This window comes from Lepisma saccharinum, chromosome 19 (genome assembly GCF_977018435.1).
Source record: "Lepisma saccharinum chromosome 19, izLepSacc3.1, whole genome shotgun sequence".
Classification (NCBI taxonomy): domain Eukaryota; kingdom Metazoa; phylum Arthropoda; class Insecta; order Zygentoma; family Lepismatidae; genus Lepisma; species Lepisma saccharinum.
In genome coordinates, this window is record NC_139247.1 from 27,847,633 (window position 1) to 27,868,431 (window position 20,799).

General features: G+C 35.7%; 1 pseudogene; it reads left to right on the forward strand.

Moving 5' to 3' along the window:
• The first annotated feature begins 924 nt into the window (after positions 1-924).
• Positions 925-2,194, forward strand: LOC146002969 (26S proteasome non-ATPase regulatory subunit 11 pseudogene; annotated as a pseudogene).
• Positions 2,195-20,799: the final 18,605 nt, after the last annotated feature.

The window sequence follows — 20,799 nt, forward strand, 5'->3', positions numbered from 1 at the left end:
CCCAAGGATGGGTTAGGACTCAAAACACATTACCTGCAAATGCGGGAAAGCATAAAATTTGTTTAAACTATATAAAGATATTTTGTTCATAACAGAATCTTGAAAATTATTTTATAATGGCATAATCTTTAAAAAGATTTGGAACTTGTGAAAAGTGCCAAGTTTAAAAATTGGAAGCAGAAATGATTATCTGCTTGCATCTGCATTATCAAGCTAGTAGATGAATAATGCATTACCTCAAATGAATGTTTTGAGAAATAAGACTTAAAGTGAGAGAAATATCTTCTGCATTTTGTATGTGAATTAACCATATGTGGAGTTTTATAAATTGAAGAATGGAAGCCATCTTGTAAACCTGGTTGAAGAAATTGACATATTGAGTATACTCAGATGTAGAACTGATGCATGCCAAAATATTAAGAAAAAGACTTACTCTACCTCACAAGGAGATAATAAAGAAATATTTTCTTCATATAAATAACATTTATATGTTATAAATGTTCTTGTTAACACATGCATAATTTGATGCTGTTGTAACATTTGTTTTTCCTTGTTTTTTATCAATATAATTTGCATAAAAATGCTTATAATTGTTTGGACTTAAACGCTATTCCTCAGCATATGTAAGCTGGTATTTTTTGTCAACATATATCTGTAGCTACCTACTGAGCTATAACATTAACTTGAATTCTGACAGGTATATACGTAAAATGATATGCCAATCAAGACTTCATATTTAACTGAGAGCATTTATCAAAGCGATTGATTAGTGAGATAGATTAACTGAATTGTCTTCTCGATATTTAGTCACACCATCTGCATCTCACTTTCTTCTCATCATTTTATCGTAATATTTAAGATTATGAGACATTAGGTGATTAGTTGAAAAGGTCCAGTAATCTGCAAGAACATGGAGATGAAAGTGAAGAAGATACAATTCGTCTCAAAGAAAAAAGTATCTTGAAACTAGGAGAGACTTACAAGAAAGATGGCAAAGCAAAAGAACTGGCTGAACTTATTAAGCAGACAAGACCCTTCCTGTGCACCATGAAGGCAGCAAAATTGGTTCATGCTTTGGTTCACATGTTCTTGGATCTGGAAGCCAGCATTGGCAGTAATGTTCAGTTGTGCAAGGAGTGCATTGAGTGTGCAAAACAAGAGAAAGAGACTTTCCTCCGGCAGTATTTGGAAGCCTGTCTAATAGCTTTGTATTTTGACACTGGAATGTTTACTGAAGCTCTTCACTTGGGATCGACCTTATTAAGAGAACTGAATAAGTTAAATGACAAAAATTTATTGCTAGAGGTTCAACTTCTAGAAAGTAAAACTTATCATGCCTTGAGTAATCTTCCAAAAGCACGTGCAGCACTTATCTCAGCTCGGACTACAGCTAATTCAATTTATTGCAATCCAAAACTACAAGCATTGCTTGATATGAAGTCAGGCATTCTTCATGCTGCTGACGGGAGAGACTTCAAAACAGCATACTCTCTCTTACTTCTATGAAGCATTTGAAGGCTATAATATTGTGGAAAGCTCTAAGGCCTTGACTGCATTGAAGTACTTGCTGCTGTCTAAAATAATGTTTAACACACCAGAAGATGTGCAACAGATCATAAGCGGGAAACTGGCTCTGAAGTATGCCGGAAGTGCAATTGAAGCTATGAAGTGTGTTGCTCAAGCAAGTCTTAAAAGATCTCTGTCAGACTTTCATGAGGCTGTGGATAAGTTTAAAGAAGAATTGGAAAATTGTCCAATTATTCGAGTACATTTAGACAGCCTTTATGACACAATGTTGGAACAAAACCTTTGTCGAATCATCAAACCTTATTCTCGTGTTCAGGTGGATTATGTTTCAAAATTGGTTAAGCTACATGTAAACCTAGTAGAGAAGAAACTTTCACAAATAATTTTGGACAAGAAGTTTCACAGTATTCTAGGCCAAGGTGATGGGGTGTTTCCCCAAATTGTTCCAAATGTCCAGTTGAAGGATAGAATTAGGAAAGGCACCAAATTTAAATTGAAACAAATTAGTAAGACTGATTTCACCAATTGCCCACGTGCAAAGAGAAAAGTAACTACTCATCCTAAACATGTTCGTAAAAGAATATTCAGGCAGAGATGTTTGAAATCTGGAGGAGAAAATTTCGTCTTGAAGCATTCCGTGCTTTCTTCTCTCATAATTGTATTTTGATTGTGATAGCATGCTTGATCATGCATCATACACATGTACGCAGAAGATGTCACGATGATGTCATGAAGTTAAAGTTAACTTCACATTTGTAATGTCGTAGACTTACATTTTAATCATCCAATTACTTACCTTTAATGTATCTTTTCGATGGCATTGTTGCAGTATGCAGACATGTCTTATTACATTCTATCGGATATGTGACTGAAAATTTCTTGATAGGCAATCATTGTTACATACTTAAAGTGTTTATCATTTGTGATTAAGTTCAGAATTACAGTAATATGAACTATAAGTGTTGTAACATTCTTATATGGTTGCATATATTTGGAAAAAGTATGTTATGAAACATACATAGTTTTGTTAGTATGTGAATTTGAAACATACAGTTCAGCAAAATAACTTTATTGTGTACATGTAACATACTTTCAATATGACAGTATCAGTATATGTTTTAGTTTGGATATTACATAGCTTGACATGTTGAGTATTGAATATAGTTCTGTTTCAATGCTGAAATAAATCAATCACATATGCAAACCCTAAAGTTGAAAAATATTAACCAAGATGCTTTGTTTAAAGGAAAGAATTACACTTTACTTTGTTCTGTGTGAACATAAAGTATGACTTTGTGGCCTAAGGACAGGTTCATATGCTTCCGATATCATGTGAAGGAAAGACATGACTTCAAAGTGTTAGAAGGGAATGTTGATGAAACCGAAGACAAGTTTCGTCCAAAAACAGAAAACTCTCGGAGCATCAAGCCTAAAAAGGTTCAATATAATGATTTGGAATTTAATATCCTTTATCTCAGATTACACCGTGATGGTAAGGGGAGTAGTTAGAACACTCACACCTGATGGTAACCTGTTGTCTAGGTAAAGTAGGGGAATATTAATAGAGGGTTTCCACATAATTATTCAGTTTGTTCAACAGCCTGATTCTTCTGTTGGTATACACTGTTAACGATAAAGGTGCAGTAATTTGGGTGCACTTGTTAACATTTGACCACATGTAAGCTGACAACATATTATGATTTTATGCTCATCTGACTTGTAAAGTTTTTTATAAACTCGTCTGACTTCCAAAGTTTTTTATAAACTCGTCTGACTTCCAAAGTTTTTTATAAACTCGTCTGACTTCCAAAACTTTTTATTTCTAACAATGATTGATTCGCCATGCATCCTGAAATATTGTTGCAGGATAATATAATTTATACTTACCATCCATAGAGTGAAGTAACTCTAAGGGTTGGTTGGTTGGGAGTTTCTTATTGACTGAGTGGCAAGGGTGGTATATAAGACTTGTTCTTTGCTTTTTCATTCTTTGTACATTATGATATTGCTTATGTTAACATGTTGTTTATTTTGTTGGTTTGAAGGACAAAAGATACTGCTTCATTCCACAACTATACCCATAAGGGTTGGTTGATTGGGTGCTTCTCTTAGGCTGTTGGCTGACAGTGGTACATTGAGCCACAGTATTTTCTGCATAATCTTTCTTTGGTCTGATGTCAATGTCAAAATTTTCTCACTTTTCGTGCTTCTTTCCTTGAGTCTGAAACATTAGTTCAGGTATGAAGTATTCCTCTGTAGAATTTGCTTTAAGTTTATCTTTTGATCCGACATTGGTCCTCATTCATATGTCTTGATCCTTAATTGTGTTGAATGGTGGAAAAATTCAATTTATCAAATATTCTTTGTTATGTGTATTTTGGAGTGCAAAAAATGTATAATATTATGTGATGGCATGTGCATAATAATTTAAAAAAAAAGAACATTTATTAGAGCACAAAGATTCCAAGAGTTGAATCGTAAGCTCAAAAAGAAATAAACTTGACAAGGAGCAAGGAGATTCACGTGTTGATCCAAGCTTAAGTCAAGTAATTGGTTCCTTTAAAATGCTAGAATGCATTATGGTTCCAAAATGTGTTCACAAGGGGCAGAATAGGAAATTCGTGCCATGACACTGTGAGTTCAGGAACAACAGTTATTTATAATTTTTGTGTGCACATCATAATTTATACATTTCTTGCATGAATTGACTTGTGATGTAAGAAATCTTATTTTCAGCAGTCCGTAAATCTGAGGATGTTTGCTTCTCGATGCAGGTACTTAGATTTTTGTCTTGTTACCTGATGTTACTAGATAAATAGATTCATTCCCAATGGGATACTTAGTTGGATCAGAGGTTACTTACTCTATTGAGCACCTCAACCTTAAAAGTCAGTATGGAAGTAAATGGAGTACTTCCCTCTCTCTCTAATACAGGTTCCAGCAGAGGAGTTAGATGGTTTTGAAATGTGAATAACACACATAATTTTCAAAGGTTCAGAAATGTATTACTACAGAAATACAGGTTATTGTATGCCATTTTTATTTACCACGACAATTTGTGCAAAAAAAAATGATGCCTTCAATTTACTTCTATACACATTCGAAGACCTTTTTCCTTTCCTTTTAAATTACCTACGTAAGATCTTGAGTCAGCACTTTGTCCGTTTGAACAAGGAAATAAATTCAAATCAACAATCGACTATCCGGTGAGAAGTTGGTGGCCTGCTTAACTGTTTGTCAGCCCAGTAAGCATGGAGCCCTGGAATGTGCAACATCGAGTGTTTGTGGTGGAGGAATTCTTCAAGACTGGAGAATCAGTATTGAAAAAGCAGCATCTTTTTCAACGTCATTTTCATGTGGCACGCCATGGGTTCGAACACGGCCAGGTGGTGATCTATTCAAAGCTGATGATGTCAATCTGAAGTTCTGCACCCACGTGAGGATAGTGTTGCGGCTTGGTACACACCCATGGCGTGCCAAATGAAAATGACGTTGAAAAAGATACTGAGTTTTCAGTACAGATTCTCCAGTCTTAAAGAATCCCTCCACAATAAACGTTCAATGTTGCACATTCCAGGGCTCCATGCTTACTGGGCTGACAAACAGTTAAGCAGGACACCAACTTCTACCGGATCGCCGATTGTTGATTTGAATTTCTTTCAATTGTTCAAATGGACAAAGTGCTGACTCAAGATCTTACGTAGGTCATTTAAAAGGAAAGGAAAAAGGCCTTCGAATGTGTATAGAAGTAAATTAAAGGCACCATTTTTTTACATGAAATGTCGTGGTAAATAAAAATGGCATACAATAACCTGTATTTCTGTAGTAATACATTTCTGTACCTTTGAAAATTAGGTGTGCTATTCACATTTCAAAACCATCTAACTCCTCTGCCGGACCCTGTACATGAATCTTGCCAATAGCTCTGTCCTTCTCTACCACCGCTGCATTGCCAGATGTTACAAAATTTACAAAATGTAAAAGTCATAAATTTGAAACAGTGAAATCATTATCCTGTTGAGTTTCTTATGCTCTATTTAATGATGGCATTATACCCGGGTGGTCCATTTATAATGATAGTATGGAATATCACATGCAGAATGCATCCAATCAAAAAATTTCACAGAAAAAATGTTTGATACTATTGAGAGGATAAGTCAATGCCGCAAAAATTTCATTGCTGCCACCCACCCCTTAGGAGGGGGTGGGGGTAAATGTGAAATTTCAAATGGAAGACCACCATTCGTTTTACATATTTGGATTCCGTGTTGAAAAAGAAGTATTTTTTGTTCGAAAAATTTTGTAAAAAAATTGCAAACTTCGAACATTTATAAACATTTGATAGTTTCAGTTTCATTTTGTTCCCTTTATGTAATAACAGTTTTGGTTTCCGTTGAGAACATTGCAAAAACGAATTTTATTAAAAAAATGTGTGCAAAGAATTCGGCAAAAGAAAATTGTTCGCAATTTAAGTTTTTGTGTAACATTGAATAATGTTAATTTAACAATCCTCATTGACTTCGTCAGGTGGAACGTCAGCGTCCATGGAGGTTAAATGTGTTGTGTGGAATAGTGAACCATCAGCTCATAGGCCCTTTGTTCATAGAAGGAACAATAAATTCTCAAAAGTATCTCAACCTCCTAACAGACCAACTTCCACAGATGTTAGAGTGCACGACATACTACAGCTTGTCTTCACCGATTGTTTTCAAATCGTTGGATTGGATGAAGGGGACCTGTACCTTGGCCAGCCCATTCACCAAATTTGACCCCTTTAGATTTTTTTCTCTGGGGTAAGCTAAAAGAGACTTTTTACAAGGACATACCGACTACACCAGATGATATGAAACGACGTATTACTGCTGCCTGCACTGAAATTTCGATGAAATGATAGAACGTGTGCATCAATCTTTACATGGCAGACTGGAAGCTTGTATTAAAGCTGGTGGGTGTCACTTTGAACACAACCTTTGAAGGCCAGTTCTCTTTCTTCTTCAGAGTCCAAGAAAGTTATTTATTCACTTTTTTTCTTATGTTAGTTCTGACACATGTTGCAGACAACTGCCGGTCTGTACAATTTTCAAACTACGATATCTCGAAAACTACTTGTACTAGAATCCTGAAAGAAACATCATTGACATTATAATTTACTCTAGTTTTATTTTGTTACTGTCAATAGGAAACAAACATACAAACATCGTAGACTCTTAACTAAGCAGTTGAATGGAGCAGACAACTGCCGGTCTGTACAATTTTCAAACTATGATAGCTCAAAAACTACTTGTACTAGTATTATTTCCTTGTAGTTTATAGTTATTACAAACATAAGAAAACAGTTTTTAGTTGTGACGTTTCAGGAGAACACACTCTCCCCTCATCAGACATTTATTTTTATTTTGACTAAAGATACAGTTATAACAATGGTTAGCAATATTTTAACCAAATAGAATCCCTTATATAATGGATGTTGTCAATGTTACATTGTCGTAATATAGCAACATAACTGTGAAAAGAAGCAGCCTGTTTTATTTTTACTTCAGATATAAAATTTTGATCACATTTCTTTTATTTAAAATTATGAATCACAAATATCATCAGGTAATTCAGAGTCATTACCTGATGTATTTGGGATTCATAATGTTAAATTTGAATAGAGAATAATGTGATCAAAAATTTATCTGAAATTCCAGGTGTGCCGGTTAATAATTCTTAATTTTGTCACTGGTTGGCTCTGGAAGTTAGGGTTGGTGCATAGTCTCAACTGTTACGTCAGTGTGTTGCCAAGACAGTACCTGTCAAAACACCGTGGATGTGCAACCGAGTGCAAGTGATCGTGATATTGGGTTTGTGTTTGAAACAATGTTGACCTTCAAACCAAATAAGGAGCAAGTTCAATCAAAAGAAAAACATGAGTGAAAGCCATCGTATCCTTGTGGAAACGTACAGTGACAATGTCCTAATGGAAGATGCATGTGTGCATTTGTTTCGACGATTCAAAAGTGGTGATTTCGACTTGAAAGACAAAGATCGGCCAGGCCAGCCAAAACAATTCCAAAACGCCAAATTGCAAGCACTGTTGGATGCAAATGCAACAACAATATGGTCGCCAAACCATATCTGATCGTCTTCATGCCATGGGAAAGATCTAGAAGGCAGGAAAATGAGTCCCACCAGTGACGTGCACTGAGGAGTAGCTAGTCTAGCAGAGATAGATCAATCAATCTCACATCTCGAATTATATTCAAATCACAATATTTATTGTCTTGTTAAAGCCACCACAGCTCATATGCAACACCTTTTTTTCCACGCTCTTCTCGTCCATCGGTGTTCTCCACGGGTAAAGCTGGCTGGATACCCTAGCTCGCTCTTCTTCTGCCTGACCAGTTTCCAGGTAGAAACGGCTGCCCGAAAAAAAGGAAGATTTCTACCTCTACCTCCCTTGCCCTCTCTCCCCGCTGCAATGGTTGAAAGCCCGTGCTTTCAGGTCCCCCAGTCTATCTCCTATAGGACAGGTAGGGAATTGGTTTCTCATAGATTTTTTTGTAAATCCTCTAAAGAACTCAGGGTAAAATTTTCTGCAGTTCTCTGTATTTACACAATATTTTACACGTTGTACAATATGTATGTAAAATATGGGATGTAGTTTTATTATTTATGAAATGGGAACGTGTTATGTGCAGACTATAATGATATGCTTTCTATCTTTTTTTTCAAGTATGGAATATATAATGATAAAATTACAAATATGTGCTCAGGCTCTCTCTCACTCTCGTTTTAGTAGGGTTTTATTTAAATATACTACTCTTGGCCTCTAATAGTCATAAATACGGATGTATTTATTTGGGTAAGAGAATGGGCGTTCATATTGTTGTTGGATTTGTTTATCTTACTTCGCTTTTCTGCCACATTTGGTTATTGCAAAAATGAGGATGAGTGATGATATGATGAAATTGATGAAGGGACCTCATATGAACAATCCAGGCCAGGATTCGAACACCTGATGAGTGTGCATTCTTGTCCTATGTGTTGTACTCTGCAGTGAATAATGAAATAATTTGGAATGAAAAATGTTTCTAAGAACTCAAAAAGCCAAATGAATATTATTGAAGAAACTAAGCAAGTGATGAAGATATACCTTTATTTTTGCAATTTTTACTTTTATTTTGTGTGAAAAATCACGTTTTTATGAAAGTTTAATGCAGAATGAATAAAATTACTTTAAAAAATTTTCTAATGCATTAATTAAATACAAAGATTCATACAGGTGGCTACAAGTGTCAATTTGAAACAATCCTAAGAGCCAAGTAAAAGAATCTTTCATTAAGCATCAACGAAGAAGCAGTGCTCTTTTCAGTTACAAACTCATAACATTATTTAAATTGTATATTCCAAAATTATTTACTTCAATTCTGGAAAAAACCAAAAGTATTTCTTCACTATTGTCAAGGTTTATCATACTTTTTGTAATCATCCTTGAATGTTTAATGTATGCATACAACATTTTATTGCCTGAAAAAAAAACAAGTTATTTCATTTTGGAAAGCACATCAGTAGTAGCAAATAAAGGTGGACAGTTGAAACTTTAGCAATTGTAGATGTCGAATTTTGGCATAACTTGCTTTCCGAATCTAAAACGCTTAAATTACATTTCAAATAGTTTTGTTGCTAGGTTGCTTCACTCCATGAAGCATTAGGCCTTGTTCCTCTCCAAGGGACAGCGCTGGTTTCACACATACAAATTACTTCTTGTAGCCTGTTGGTGTGTCTTCCATTTGTAAAGAAGTTGTTCAATATTTTTCATATTTTGTCGCATAAATTAAGCAATATACTCTAATCTGCCACCTAAATGTCAACCTTTCTTCCACGTTAAATTACATTTCAAATAGTTTTGTTGCTAGGTTGCTTCACTCCATGTAGCATTAGGCCTTGTTCCTCTCCAAGGGACAGCGCTGGTTTCACACATACAAATTACTTCTTGTGGCCTGTTGGTGTGTCTTCCATTTGTAAAGAAGTTGTTCAATATTTTTCATATTTTGTCGCATAAATTAAGCAATATACTCTAATCTGCCACCTAAATGTCAACCTTTCTTCCACGTTACACTCTGGACTGTAGTTTGCAGACTAACGAGGCTGTGGCGTCTGTACTCTCATACGGTTTAATCCTCTGTGGACCTGTTTTGGTGATCTGTCCATGTGTGTTTGTGACTGTGCTTTCATCTATTTTATCTTATTATAATTTATCCTCATCTTCTCGATTAGCCAAAAGTGAAACAAAACCGAAGTCAAATGAAACAAATCAATTAATCTAATCTACTTTGATCAGCTAATTAAGTATAGTCTATGTTAAATTCCTTCTTAATTGAAAGAGATACAGTACTGTGCAAATTAATGCGGAAAAAGATAAAAATATACATTTTTTTTAGTTTTTACACTCTTTATGTGAGATAATTGAATAAATACGTAACAGATTTATACTAGTAGTATAGTATCAGCTAACTTTTTGATGCGTACTTGAGAATGTTTACAACAATTGCAAGGTTTGAAGCATTGTTGTTGGTGTTTCATTGTTGTCGTTGTGCAATGCCAATATTATTAACCAACAGACTTCTGTGAGAGCTTGGCTGTAGTAAGCACGCTTTTGTTGGGCTCCGTGTTCCTATGAGTTTTCATTATGGATATAACACCCAGAAAACGTTCTAGAATTATTACACTGAGTGAGAACACATCCATGACTGTGCGGCAAATCACTGAAGAGGCTGGTGTTGGGAAATCAGTGGTGTCAAAAATTATCAGAAACTACAGGGTAACTGGTAGTTTTTCTCCAAAGTGAAGAGGAAAGTGTGGTAGAAAACGCAAAACAACACCTAGAAGTGACACGTTACTGCTAAGAAACAGTAAAATTCACCCATGCAAAACAAGTGTGGACCTGCAACATGATTTTCTTTCTGCTGGGATCAGTATTGATGCATCAACTGTTCGACGTCGCTTACTTGAAGTTGGAAGAAAATCCAGGAAACCGGTTAAAAAGCAATTGTTGACAGCTAAAATGAAGATGAAACGCCTAAAATGGGCTAAGAAATACCAGAAATGGACAGTTGCTGATTGGAGGAAGGTAATATTCTCAGATGAGTCTCACTTTGAAGTGCATGGCTACAAAGCATCTGTTGTGCGACGAAGTCCAGGTGAAACTTTACGACCTGAACATTGCATTCAGACAGTCAAACACCCACACAAGCAAATGTTTTGGAGATTCTTTACTTGCAGTGGACCTGGAGGGCTCGTACCAGTGGATGGAATGATGAATTCCGCAAAATACATTGACATATTGAGGCGCAGAATTGTCCCACTCATTCAAAATCCCACTAACGACGGACAAGAAATTTTTCAGCATGACCTTGCTCCTTGTCTCACATCAAAGTCTGTATGTAAATAATTTGCTTCTGACAACTATTTAATGATTCCAGATTGGCCAGGGAATTCACCGAATATGAACCCCTTGAAAACTTATGGGGTATTGTGAAGAAACGTGTTGCAAAAATGGACTGTTCAACGAAGCAAAAGGTCATTACCAATGTGATTCATGTGTGGTTTCATGACAGTGATATCAAAGTTATGTGTTCAAATTTGGTTCAATCAATGCCAAACCGCATCAAGCAGCTGATAGAAGCCAAAGGAGGACATATTTCATATTAGTGTAAGTGTACGTTATGTACATCTCCAAGCAAGAGTAAAAAATGGAAAAATATATATTTTTTATCTTTGTCCACATTAATTTGCACAGTACTGTAGTTGTCTTGTGTAGTAGTTCCTCCATTCATATTGGGGGTTAAGCGTAGAGCTGACAACTCTGCACTGTAAAAAAAAAGTCAAGAAACAGCAATATAAGGCCATGGATGTTCCCAAGGTAAAATATTTAGGAGGTAAAATAGTCCCCCATTCGGATCTCCGGGTGGGGACTACTTTGGGAGGTCCCTGGACTAAGGATAAGATCTACATTAGGAATAAGGATATTAAATTAGGCACCTGGAATGTTCTGACTCTTTACCGGCCTGGGGCATTTCAGTGTACAGTTAATGAGATAGTTAAGTATAAATTAGATGTAGTAGCTGTCCAGGAAAAGGGAATTGTAAAACTAAAAATTATACTTTTTTCTATGGTGGTACTGAAAATCATAATTTTGGAACAGGCTTTTTCATAAATAATAGAATTATCTCAGCTCTTAAAACAGTAGAATTTATTAACACATTCGGGTCTGGCCTCATAATACAGCATTGTTACCTCGGGTCTGCAGTTTTTGGTTGTTTTTCAAAAAATCATAGAAAAAATATTTTTAATTTGTTTTTATTTACCACATATTTCTTAAATCTACAAAACTTCCTCTTTTCAATGAACAAATATTTGTTAAATTTTATTTTCATTTTCAGACGTTTTTTAATATTTTTTCAGCAATGTTTTGTTATGAAGAAAAAAGTACAACATTGTAACATATGTTAATATAGAGATATTTGTAGTTTGTAATCTGGAAATGTCAATAATTAACTACATAAACTATCAATACATCTTTTGAATCTTGAATAAGAATACTTCTTATGTGCACATAACAAAAAATAATTACAAATTACAAGTAATTATCTTTTGTATGAAAAAGTGGCTGCAGGTCAGGATCAAACGATCTATCAGTTGGTTCTGCGTCATCTGTAAAAATTAAACAAATAAATAAATAAACTAAATAAATTAAATAAATTTTCATTTTACATGCACTATACAAAATAATAAATAGAAAAACTAAAAATACATCAGTGCATGTAGGAGAATCAAGCAAGAGGCAAGATGAATAGACCCAAAAGAATTACCTCTTCTCACTTCATACATAAAATACAAGAGTTTGCAACACTGTTTATAATGTCGACAATAATTATTATGAATATAATCTACCTTCCAAATCTTCAAATTCATCTGCATCATCAAAATCGTCGCTAACTTCAAATTCTGAGGCAGAATCCTCTATGCAGTCTGGATCTAACGACGCCATTCTAAACAATGCACGGTACATCAACCCGACAACAAACGGTCACAGGTGCCAGATAAAAATAGCACATGATTCACCTAGCTGTCGGAATTTCAACAGAGGGGCTTGAATGAACACGTGCATGAGATGAAGTACGAGCATAGCCCATCATTCAATCGCCAAAGCAATTGCATACTGCAGGACAGGCTATGCCCGTCGTTCATCCACACTGACTTTAAGTGCACTACGGGCTATGCCTGTCGTGAGACCCCAATGTGCTAATGATAGGATATCATATGCAGTTTTACAGGGTAGGTGGTGTAAAATTATTTTAATAAACATACATGCACCAACGGAAGATAAAGATGATAATACTAAAGATGATTTTTATACAGAGTTAGAACAGGTCTTTGATAAATTTTCTCAGTATGATATGAAAATTCTGTTAGGTGACTGTAATGCACAGATTGGCAAAGAAGAGACATTTAAACCCACCATTGGTAAAGAAAGTCTTCATGAATTAAGTAATGATAATGGTATAAGATTGATTACTTTTGCAACCTCAAAGAATTTAATTGTGAAAAGTACCACTTTTAAACATAAAGATATCCATAAATATACCTGGTCTTCTCCACATGGTAAAACTCATAATCAGATAGATCATATTCTCATTGATAAGAGAAGGCATACTAGTATAATTGACGTTCATACACATAGAGGTGCTGACTGTGCCAGTGACCATTATTTAGTAATTGCTAAATTAAGAGAAAGACTCTCAGTGATAAATCATAAGCAATAAAATCTAAAAGTTCTAAAATTTGATGCTGTAAAGTTTACTGATGAAGCAATTAAGAAAGATTACCAAATTAAACTGTCAAATAGATTTGATGTTTTGCAGGATTTAAATGATGATGAAAATATAAATGAAACAGACGTAAATAAGAATTTGGAGCACATAAGTAATGCAATAGAATCAGCAGCTAAAGAAAGTATTATTCTTAATAATGCTAAAATATTTTTCAAAACTGCTAAAGAGATAAGTTTGGAAGTTAACAAAGAGAAAACTAAATATATGCTTACAGGCCGAAACCAAGTGTTAGGTAATAATCAAAATCTAATTATTGATAACAACTCGTTTGAACCAGTTTCCAAATTTAAATACTTAGGAGTAATATTAACAAATGAAAATTATATTAAAGAGGAAATAAAAAGTAGGCTAAATTCAGGAAATGCATGTTACTTCTCTCTTCATAAACTTTTGTCTTCTCGTTTAATATTTAAGAAACTAAAAGTTAAAATATACAAAACAGTAATTTTGCCTGTAGTATTATATGGATGTGAAACTTGGTCCCTTACATTGAAAGAGGAACATAAATTGAGAGTATTTGAAAATAAGATCCTTGGGAAAATATTTGGACCAAAAAGGGATGAGGAGACCGGTGAGTGGAGAAGGTTGCATAATTTAGAAGTACATAATTTGTATTCATGTCCAAATATTATTAGAATAATTAAATCAAGGAGACTTAGGTGGGCAGGCCATGTGGCACGAATGGGAGAGGAAAGAGGAGTTTACAGGATTCTTGTTGGGAAACCTGATGGTAAGAGAACTGTAGGAAGGACAAGACGAAGATGGAGGGACAATGTTGAGATGGACCTAAGGGAAATCGGTAGGGATGGAAAAGAGTATATAGATCTTGCTCAAGATAAGGAAAGGTGGAAGGCCTGTGTTGCTGCAGCCATGAACCTTAGGGTTTAAGAAGGCTAGAGAGTTAGTTAGTTAGTTAGTGAAGAAACTACAAAAAAGTGTGTTTTGTTTCCTGTTTTGTTTCTGTGCATAAAGTGGACTTAAAACACCAAATAAACCAACTGTGCGGGAGTGGTTATCACAGCACTTTATGACGCCAGGAGTTCCGTTTTTGAACCCGTCCAAACCCCATGGGTGTTTTTGTGTTTGTACCTTCATTAATTTTATCATATCATCTTTGCAATTAACCAAATGTGACAAAAAGGCGACGCTAAGTAACAAAAATGAAATCAAATCATTGATTGATTGTTCGATTTGGTTTATTTTACTTTGTTTTTCTGCTACTTTTGGCTAATCGTGAAGATGATACGATAAAATAGATGAAGGGACACATACAAAAAATACCCATGGCTAGGGTGACCAGACACATACATTCAAAAAAGAGGACAGAGCATAGTTAAAAAGGAGGACAAAGCCATAGAAAGGAGGACACCGCAAAAAATGGCAACTCATTTTGCCATTACTTACAATTTAATGAATAAAAAAAAATACCAAAACTTTGCTCACAGATAATTCCGATGATTTTCTCAATAATTTCCTCTTACCTTTAAGCAATGAAAGCAAATTCCTAAACTACTATTTAAGACTTGACAATCATAACTAAGAATATCTATAATTTGAAGCACAGAATTTTACTCTTTTCCCAATTCTTAGATATTAGAATGCAATATCCAATAAGTAAATGCAAATGTAACAAGTAAGCTTCGCTTTAACTTATTTTCAAAAACCGAATTTAAATTTTAGGTAGTTTAGATTGGGTCAAGAAATATGATTTTAATGCCATAAACATTTCTGGCAGTCTTTCAACAGCAGGGGAAAGTGACAGCCGCCTACACTTTACCGCATAGCTATTCGTTTCTTCCATCCTTTAAAAGCTGGATATTTTCTTGCGAGATCGTTGTTGAATTTACACTTTCGCTTTGTCATTTCATAAAAGTAAATATTACTTAATAATAAAAATTCACACTACGCGTTTCTGTATCGCCTGTGTATGACTCGAAAATGAACGGGCCGCCCTCTGTGGGGGAGTGGTTAGCACACCGTGCCACAACGCCAGAGGTCCCGCGTTCGAATCCCAGCCTGGTCATGTGGGTGTCCCTTCATCAAAATCACCATATCATCGCTTATCCTCATCTTTGCGATTAGCCAAAAGTGGCAGAAAAGCGAATTAAAATAAACCATATCAATCAATAGAAAAGGAACTACTCAGATTATTATATGTGTTTTAAAAGTCTCAGATTGTGAAGCAACGAGTTAGAATAATACATATTAATGACTTGGGGTGTGCAGGATGGGAATTTTTTTAAATCCAGACATTCAGGATGGGAAAAATTCGCAATTACCAGACAATGTCGGGACATTTTCAGCATGGAAAATGTTTTTACATGTCAGTTTTCCTTTAGTTGTTTTCCCCTGAAATTTCTGAAATAAAAGCTAACAATTTCAGAGAAGTGTCAAGACACTTTCAATGCAGAAAACATCAAGAAATAACCACCTTTAAAAATGACCATTTGTAGGTTCCGGACTGCTCTGGATCCTGAAAAGTCTGGAAATCATTTCGGGACGGGAATTTTTTTTTTTTTTATTGATCCCAGTACTGACTTCTCAGGATCCCGCACACCCTTACTAATGACTCAGTCCGGAAAATAATAGTGTTCAGCTCCCAGATGCTAGGTGAGCATTGCTCGAATACTTAACGCACCCCAAATGATATGCTATAAATGATGATCGTTATCAGTGGCGGCTGGCAGCTAGTAGGATGGGTGGTGCCAACGTAATCAAGAAATCGAAAAATTTTCGCTAGCATATGTCATAGAAATCTAATGAAAGAGGTACTTTTAATGTAGCTTTGTTTACTAAAATTGCAGACAAAAATTCAGAATTCCTAAGATTGATTTATTTTACTTCACATTTGTACTACTTTTGGCTAATCGCGAAGATAAGGATGAGTGAACACTCACAAAGAACACCGATGCCCAGGCCGAGATTCGAACCCGCAATCCCTGGCATCGTAGCATGCTGTGCGGAGGTTGGCCAGAGTTTCTAGGAAATAAATGCGACTATAAAAATTTCGACGCCTGTCGCCTTTACCATTCTTTTTAAATTTTTAAATAGAATTGATGTTTAAATCTGGCGTGGGACAGCCAAGTTGTTTAACTTTTAATTTAATATCTTATAGTACCTTGGAAAACGGTGTTAGTAATAATGCTCAAATGCTGACTCATCTTTACTAACTTACCCTTCCTTTCACACACCATCGGACACTTTCACTTCACTAAAAAGAAAAACACTGAACAATTAGAGACACCGAATCGATCACGGTCTTCTAGCCTTCCTTTGTTATAATTTGCAACCCCAGCACGGCTGACGGTACATCAACAGTCGGTGTTACTAACAACTGAAATATGATTATCTGCTAAATGAACTGTAGATCTACAATTTTTAGAATTCAATGCAAGAAATTGAATTATATCTCCAAGTGAAATTCTTATACTCATAGATTTTCCGTGTGATTTTTTACAAATATTAAAGTAAAATATCCCCTAGTGATGCAAATTCCCTTGGATATTTTGGCAATTCTTTTGTACAGAAAATATCTTCAATGTTGTCAACGTCAGTTGCAACACATGAGTGTCTGTGTGCGTGAGAGCAAGGGATATATCTTTTCTTAAGGAAGAAATGGATAACAAAAAAGTCTGGATGGCTCTTTAGACGCATCTATCTAAATGGTTATATAAATTTGGGGAAGATATTACTTTCGATCTTTCCAAGTATGCAGGAAAGTATATTTCTCGCGAATTACTTCTCCAACGAGTATTACAAATCAGTCAGGATTAGTCACTTCTCTGTGAAGTTTGCAACTATGTCAACACAATGCGAAAGCTCTAGCATTGTGCCAGCCGAAAAGGGGCACGGCTGGTTGTCTTATGGCTACCACTGGGCTACCACCTCCTCGTTCGTTAACTGCACAGACTTTTTCATGCCTCTGCGCACAGGCCAGATTATGCTGGCAAAGAACAAGTGAGAGAACAGCTGGGGATGCGGCGCAGGAATTGAGGCAGCCGTAAGCCCGAACGCTTACGAGATTCGAATTTCCTCGTTCGTAAATGTATTAATTTAACTATATTTTGGCAAAGCAAGTGCTTTTTTTTTCTGAGGGTAGAGCCATGGCACGGTGGCTCTCCCCTTAGAGCCGCCGCTGATCGTTATGCATTCAAGCATTCTCCACGCAGCACATTTGCTATGGTCAATGGGTTGTTCTTTCCAGAAAAGGAGGACATTTACAGAATTGTAAAAAATCTGCCCGGACGCCGGACAAACACCTAAAATGGATGACATGTCCGGATAAAAGAGGACGTCTGGTCACCCTACAAAATCATCATATCATCGCTCATACCCATCTTCGCGATTAGCCAAAAGTGGCAGAAAAGCGAAGTAAAATAAACCAAATCAATCAACCGAAGAGGAACTGTACAGACTACATGCATTCCAGCAGTCTCAGTCTCATTAATACTAATGATTGGGGTGCAGAAATTTGCCTATGTGCCTTTTCCATTCCTTTGTAGTAAAACATAGGCTTTCGTATTTAAACTTTAAAGTTCGTTTCATGGAGTTTCTATTCTGAAAACACATTTTTATAGTGCCTATAAATTCCTATTTTGCTTAATCGTGGCAAAAAATGGATATTCTGCAATTTTTGCATACTTCAGCTTTTTTACGTGCCTTTGGTTTTCCCTATATTGAAAAATGTACGGTTTTGTTGATGTTGTGCTGACTGAAATCTGGAATTCGCCAGATTTGATGGTCTGAATTGGAACATTATTTTAAATATTTTTTTGTTACAATAGTGCAAATTGTTTTTTCATAATTTGTTCAAATTCGCAGTCGTTAGCACAAGCTCTTTTTGTGAGAATTACTTTAACTGACGATTCCCCGCAAATGTGAATTTCCATCAAAAGAGTACTATAGTATGTTAATCATTAGCGCACTTTTATGTATAAACTGATGTGCTAATACAGTATAACTGTCATTGTAAGAAGAAAATTTAAATAAGTTCACATCCATTGCCTATTTTAATGTCTTTTTATAATTTTAGGGTACCTTTTCTTAGTTTATGGTGCCTATTTCAGATGTTTTTAGTGCCTTAAATACGTGCCCTAATGACTCAGTTGGGAAAGTGATCGTGTTGAGCTCCCAGATGCTAGGTGAGCATTGCTCGAATACTTAATGTGTCCCATGTGAAGCATTCTGTATGCAGCACATTTGCTACGGTCAATGTTATACCATAATGGCTATACTCTTTCCGAGAAAGGAGGACATTTACCGATTTCTAAAAAAATCTGCCCGTATGCCGGACAGACACCTAAAAAGGAGGACATGTCCAGATAAAAGAGGACGTCTGGTCACCCTACCCATGGCCAAGCTGAGATTCTAACCCAGGATCTCTGGCTTAGTAGTCAAATCAAATCGTTTTTTATTTTCGAATGTGGGTGGGGTTTACGTGTAGTTTTTTAGTACTCATTCATCATTTTGTAATCTTTTCCTGTTATTGACATTCTTTTTTTAGGGATACTTGGCCCTAAAGGGGGGAGGGGTGTGACCCACACCAACCCCAACCCCTCCCTTGAGCATGCCACTGACTGCTACCCCAAGTGTCGACATCACCACACGTCACTGAGTCCCACATCATCTGAACAACAGACAAATGGAAAGCGAAAAACGGTGTGTGAAGTGTTGCTTTCTCGGCATTAAAGAAAGTCTTTCTTGCATCCGATAGTGACTGGGAACGAAAAATGGATCTACTTCGAGAACCCAAAATGCAAAAAGTCATGGGTTGACCCAGGACAACCTTCAACATCGCCCACAAAACCGAATCGCTTCAGAAGGAAGACAATGCTGTGCATTTGGTGGGATCAGAAGGGTGTGGTGTAGCTGAGCTTCTGAAACCAGGTGAAACAGTAAATACCGTTCACTACAGTCAACAACTCATCAATTTGAACCATGCATTGATCGAAAAGCACCCAGATTGGGCGACAAGACACGGAAAAGTGATTTTGCAGTACAACAACGCCACATCACACATACTGAAAAGCATCAGAGACACCATTTCTGCACTTGGCTGGGAATTCTTGCCCCATCCGCCATACTCATCAGACTTAGCCTCTTCAGACTACCACTTGTTTTCATCGATGTCTCACTCACTTTCCCAGCAACACTTCAACAATTACGAAGATGTTGAACAATGGCTTGCTGACTGGATCACCTCAAAATGTGAACGATTTTTCTGTAAGGGCATCCCCAATTTGACGGACAGATGGGCACAATGTATAGCTAGCATACTTTGAATAAAGCATTTCTTACCTTTCTCCCCAAATACACTTGTTTTCTTTCGGATCAATTAAGAATTATTAACCGGCACACCTGGTAAAAATAAAACAAAGTGCTTCTTTTCACAGTTAGGTTGCTATATTACAACAATGTAACATTGACAACATCCATTATATAATGGATTCTATTTGTTTAAAAATTTGCTAACCATTGTTATAACTGTATCTTTAGTCAAAATAAAAATAAACGTCTGATGTAGGGAGCGTGTGTTCTCCTGAAACGTCACAACGGAAAACTGTCTTCTTATGCTTGTAATAACCGTAAGCTACAAGAAAATAATTCTACAACGCAAGCATTGTATACATACAATAAAAAATAATACTTGTACTAGAATCCTTACAGAAACACCATTAACATTCTAATTTACTCTAGTTTTATTTTGTTACTGTCAATAGGAAACAAACATACGAACATCATAGCCTTGTAACTAAGCAGTTGAATGGAGCAGATAACTGTCGGTCTGTACAATTTTCAAACTACAATAGCTGGAAAACTACTTGTACTAGAATCCTGAAAAAAACACCATTTACGTTCTAATTTACTCTAGTTTTATTTTGTTACTGTCAATAGGCATTGTTCCATTTGAAAAATGTGACTTTCTAAAATAAATACACACTCTAATAATTATAAAAATCTGTGTGGGCTACAATTCTGAGCCCTTGGTTACACTTCATTTCTGTGAAAACAGCACATCAATAGCACCTTCCATTTCTGAAACATTTGGGGTTCAAGTTTTAGGTGCTTCACCCAGTATTAAAATGTATATTTACATTTTCATTTTGCACACATTATTAGTTGTAGCCTATGTAAATTCTATCCTTTATAAATAATCAATTGATACTTTTTGAAAACATTGAATCTAATTGTAACCAATGAGGACCCAATGTTTGTTTAAGAATGATATCGCATTTTACTGCATTATTATCATACACTGTTTTTTCAGTCCAAAAATTGGTTTATAACCTTTCATCACATAATTGTAACATCAGCACATCAGATGACACTTTACAACACTGTAGTAAATATTCTAAAGTGTAATATTTTGATTATAGTGCACAAATCAATAACTAAT